Below are 6,076 nucleotides of genomic sequence, written 5' to 3' on the forward strand. Positions count from 1 at the left end.
CGTAAAAGTACAAAACCTGTAACCTAATGTTGCCAGTAGGCGGCGCTTTGTCAATAAATAGATGTCTCGGGGCTGGCCTGGACTCTCTTCATCAAAAAGAAAATTGGAGCATAAGAGAATGCTGGAGATGCAACAACTTCCTGTTTTACATTAAAACAAGCTCGTTCGGGACTGAAGCTTAATGGTCTGGATAATGATAATGATGGTAGAGACTTCATTTGAAGTCGATAAGATGAAAATTGAAGGCGGAGAAGTTAAATTACTTCCTGTTGGGTACAGTCTACTTCCAAAAATGTTCTCTTAACAAGACTTTTTTATACCAAATTTGTTATAAATAATCCCAGTTTGTAAGCAACGTACAATATGTACTTTAACATTTTCAATGCATGACTTTCACAACTATAGGTAAACTTTGCATTGTTTCAGAGGATGAGGTCAGCTTTATTAACTCTATCACTACACATGCACTGGCATTGTGGAAGCTGTAATAGATAAAGGAAACAAACCCTTTATTTTCCCCTTAATTCACTTTTGTACACGCTGCCGCACTGGTTTGACACTGGGGTGTTGGCACCTGTGCTTTTATAACGAACCGAGTGATCCTTCAACTTTCTGGTAGTTACATGATCACATTAGGAAAACACCTTTGTCCTTAACGCGATGGGATGAAGCTGACGTAAGCTATCCGTTGCCCGCGTGCTCCCAAAGGGTTGAAAACAGAGAGGAAACAGAGAAACTATTGGCACCGGGTTGCACATCTGTGATGCCAGCGTCAGATCGTCGCCTTTCCTGTCAGCTCCGCATTACCTCACTCGTGGCCGGCCTGCCACTTTACCCCTGCAGTTTAACTTTGGCGTGCACGCTCTCTCGCGCTCCCTCCCTCTCCTACAATCTCTCTCTCCCTTTCTCTCTCCTTCTCTACGTCCGTTGCTGGTAAAGACGCGGAGACAGGAGGGGGGGTGTACAATTAAGAGCACATTGTAACGTCCTTGCATTGCCTGCCGTGGCGGAAGAAGAGTGTGCCGTGAACGCGATTGACCGTCGGCGGACGAGAATAAGATAGACAGAGAGAAAGAGGTAGAGAAAGAGAAGGAGGAATCACTCAAGATGCCTCGTTTTAGCGTAATTTGTCCTGCAGACTGTGCCCTTCCGGCGTTTTGAGGGCTGCTGTGAGCCTATAGAGAGAGGCTGGCTGGCTGGCTACGCTATGCTGCCTGACCCTGCTGTGTTGTGATAGCTTTGTCCGATTGTTTGGATTGAGGAAGGCTCCCATCAACCCAAATCAATGAGGATTCTGAGGCCATTCCTTCAGAAAGGAGCGCATATGCTGCAGTGTTTCTGTGGACAACGATCGAAGTCGACCACTATCACCAACGGTGAGACACAAACATAGCACCATAGCTTTGCAGCTACCTTCGCTTTGCATGCTTTCTCTCTTGAGTGATGAAAACAGAGGGGAGATATAGAGAGAGGGTAGGAAGAGGGAAGGGGGGGGTGAGTGGTTTCATTGGCCACTCGATTGTGTGAGTAACATCTTCCGAGTCTGCAGTCGAGAGAGCCTCTCCTCGCATCTGTCCCGAGTTCTGAGTGCGGGTAGCTGCTGGCAGTCGGCATGCAGCCAGCCGCACTACACCAAAGAGAGAGGGCTCCGGATACTTTACCAGACCGAGCTATATTTGCAGACGAGCCTGTTCCAGTGCTGTATATGAAGCGGGCCAACAAATGGACAATGCAGGGATCAAGTCATTAAACTTCAGGGGCCTGGAGAGGCAGCTTTGTTTTAGGGCCCCAAACAAGCAGCGTGTTCAGCACCATGGACAGTGCCGTAGAAAAGCACACAGGGACGAGGCTCCTAAACTTTTTTAAATCAGGGTTTCTTTTAATAGATTTATATCAAAACCCATCACCACATTACATTTTGTCCAATGATCCAGCTTGACAACAAAGTTAAATATTAATTGAACCAACTGTCTAAACTCTAGAGCTTTAAGTACTTTAATGAATGTTGAAAAGCAGGCAGAGTGAGTACACCTCTTTTGAAAGTGACTTCGCCACATGTCCATTATAAAACCAGAAGTCTCAATGACACACGTGCGTGTGCACACACACAAGCTCATACATAACCACCACTCAACGGTCTTTGGCAATGAGCCTAAGATGCCTGCCATGTCCTCTACTCGTGTTTCAGCAATTTACTGCATTGCTGCTGTTGTTCACTCTCAACACAACTACACCTCCAAAGTCAGTAAAAAAAAAATCCTACAGTATTTCCTGAGCAAGAGAAATGCAACCCCTTCTCTCGTCTAAGTCACCTGCAGTACATAGCATATCCAGTAGTTTCAGCTCGCAGCAGCTCTCAAATTCAGGGCAGACAATTAGAAACTCCATTAAGCACAGTTGATTCCTCTGGGGAAGTTGGACCAAAAGCAGCACGCACGCTGGGATCTGTAAGGCTTGGATATAAAGCACCATCAGTCTTTATCCTGCATCTCTACTCACTGTCACATGAACCTTATGACCTCAATTTAAACTGTATGAGTCAGCTCACAGGTATTGATAAATGGATGCAAAGTTCAAACTTGTGCCGTGTTGGGTAAAGAGTTTATTTGAAGTTTGTTTGGTATTCATTTACTTGCAAGTGTGTTTGTTTTTTCAATCCAATTATCTGTATTTGACTTGTTGTTCTACATGAACTCTTGAGGAGTTCAACTGATGCTCTATACTCAGCCAAAACTGTCTCATGTCATTTCAAAATAGATCTAGTTTGAGAACATGCTTTTGGGGGATTTTAAACAGACACTACTCTGCTTTTGGATAATTAATCAGCCACTATTACGTCAAATCTAAACTGGTTTGTCTATTATTTGTCAGCATTTTTACATTATTGACTCAGTATGTATCTCTCTCATTGGACAAAGGGGGATGACACTCTTAACCTCGGCTGATACTCTGACTGCATCACTAGCAACAAGATCCTGTAAAGCAGGGGGAGCAGAAAGTGGTTTGCTACAGAGATGCAGGCACCTTGCCAAAATCTTTCCCAGGGGTTTTAGGTAAAAGACGTGTCAGAGTAAGCTTAAATGTTTGCACCTGCTTTCTTTTAAGGCGTCAAGTCTGCACCTGGCTTTTTGTGTTAAAGGTAAATACAGCATGGGGTGTCTGGATTGCAGGAGACTTGTATAATAGGTTGCAAACATGAGAGAACACCACACACAAGAGTGGTATTGCTTTTTCTTGTCTTTCTGATGGTTTCCAAGTTTAATTAATACTTTAATTAATCAGGTTTAATTTAAAAAAACGTTAGGGATCATTTATTTCTCTTCTGAGTCACCATTTTGTAAAATCAGTCTATCAGATGTCTTTGATGCGAGGCATTTCTAGTCAAATCAGACACCTTTTCTCACAATGTACTAACATCTAACTTGTCTTAATAGTCTTAAATAACTGTTCTCTATGCTTGTGTTTTCTGTTTTTGTGGTGTTTCGCAAAAAATAAGAACAACATTAAGGTTAGTTACTGATATCATTTTAATTTAGTAAGTTCATATATTTTAAATGACCTTGCTATGGAGAGATGTACCTTTTGCTGCACAAAATGTTATGTGGTTATTCTTGTTTTGTGTGCCCATCCATCTTGGGCTTTGTGCAGTTTTAGAAGGATCTATATGTGCCACACTAGCTATAATCAAACTGGGATATGTGGTGTTAGTGCAAATGTGGTAATGAGCATTGTGAGCCAAAGCATGACACATTCTCCTGCATATCTCTTCTCACACATCTCTCCTTGTTGCCTCCTGCGAGACAGTTTAGCAGACATTACACAATGAAACTAGCTCCAGCTATTGTGAGTCAACACATTGGTGAGATATCTCAAGGACACATTGGAGTGACAAACTTGAGAGATTATAACAAACATTAGTCTCTCTCTCTCTCTCTCTCTTTCTCTCTCTCTGAACACTTGCAGTTCATTATTTTTGCACAAGGGGGCAGCATGTGTAAAGAAATGACTGAACAACATGTTACTCCTGTGGTGGCACCTGAACGAGGGACGTTGCTTTCTGCTTGCAAATATATTAAATTAGTTAATATGCTGCAGTGTACATTGTATGCAACCTGGAGATTTATAATGATGAAATACAAAAACTAGCAAAGTCTGATAAAATGGGAACACACCAGGCTATTCAGCAGATAAATGCAGAAACAAGTATGTGGCACAAAGAGGTGGTTCATAATCTAACTAGCAAACTTGTAATGAGTCAAATCATTTAAGTTGAAATTGCAAATGATTGCGATATATGGTGTGCGTTGCAGTTCATAGAAACAGTGTTTTATTGCTCGTGGACATATCTCAGCTGGAATGAAGTGAACATCAATTGTCTCTGTTAGAGGGGGGAAGGCTATAGATGCTCATTAGGGAATACTTGATCTTTTCCTGACAAAGATGTATGTCCCATGTCTCTATAGAGCTTGTGAGAAAGCTAACTGCTTGTACTGGAAACCACCAGCTGGGTTTTTCTTCTGAGAAATGTATATCAAGCTCCTGCATATTTGTTAGAGCGATAGAGTGATATATCAATGTTGTTATTGATATTTCTCTGTGCTGCAGTGACATATTTCTTTCTACCACGCATTGGCATATCAGTAAGAATACAGATTACAGGTTTGATTTAGAATTATATAAACTTGACTTTTGCTATCTACATTTGAGCTATCTGTCTTTCCCCGGGGAAAGATTGTAGCTGCCCTTATACTACACAGTACACACACACACATACAAAGGGGAATACACAAAGGTACCCGTAGTTCACATTCACACTTTCATCCATTATATCCAAATGTTACGTAAGAGGGAGGAAGAGGGGGCAGACAGTGGTAGTCAAAAGAAAATTGTCTCTCTCTCGATCTCTCTGTGGGCTGGTTTTGGAGAGAATGTCAGACAGAGTCCTAGAAAAAGTCTCTAAATGTTTCATGCCGTTTCATCACGGGGAAGAGAAAGGTTTGCTGTGCAGCGTGCAGCTGAAGACTCACGTGTTCTTCCTCCCACAGTGTGTGTGCGTTGGTGGTTAGGGGGAAGGGGGAGGCGTGTGTGTGCACCCCAGCCCATATAATAATCAACATGAAACCCAGGGAATGCACACAGACACGTTTGCAGGACATTTTGGGGGACTTTGCATTAATTTTGCTTATTGTTAACCCTAAGTAATTACTAGTCATTCAGATGAAAACAGAACCGCTTAACATTGGGCTGAAAACAACTGCAAATTCATTTGTGTGATAGAAACATACAGAACACATTATATCTGAAGTATGCAAATATACTCTCCTAGTGACTCACACTTTTCTAAGCTTTGGTGTTACAGTATTTTATAATAAGGACCATCATGCTGTTGTTCGATATGTTATTTGTAATGTTTTGGGCAAGTCTATTTCATTTCCATAAGCCCTAAAACATATTTATCTATGTGTTGTGTCACTGTCTGGATATTTGGTATACCATTTCTGTTTTTGGTTCGTACTCTGTGTGCTTAAACCTGTTGCAGGTAATCCTTTTAGCCACAAATAATATGTTCTTTATGGCATGCGAGGCTAAAGGGTTTTAGGACATAAAATACGTGTTTATATTCCTTAAGTATAAGAATGCTGTGTAGTATCAGCCAAATGATTAAGATATGTCTGTTCATGCACTGCCCCACAACTGGATTTTTAATGCAGCATCCTTGCTGACCGAAGTGCCCCCCCCCCCCCCACCATTTAAACTCTGCCTTGCAACTTCTGATTTGTACTGTAATTCAACGAGACTATAAGATCAGCCAACCCCCCTTTAAGATGTGCATTACCTCATACGACTAAAAATCACGCGCGCTCACACACAGACCCCTGCATAAACACCCACTCAGCATTTACCCCTTTCTATTTTTTATATTCACATGTATTCTTCCTGGGAGATCATCGATCTTTCCCAGTACAGCTCTCCGATAACTCCTAATACGAACCTCAATCACGTATGATTGCGTTAAAGGAGTTGGAGAGGGAGAGAGGGGGGTGAGACAGAGCGAGAGGGGTAGGGAGAGAGGGAG

This window comes from Trematomus bernacchii, unplaced genomic scaffold (genome assembly GCF_902827165.1).
Source record: "Trematomus bernacchii unplaced genomic scaffold, fTreBer1.1, whole genome shotgun sequence".
Taxonomy (NCBI): domain Eukaryota; kingdom Metazoa; phylum Chordata; class Actinopteri; order Perciformes; family Nototheniidae; genus Trematomus; species Trematomus bernacchii.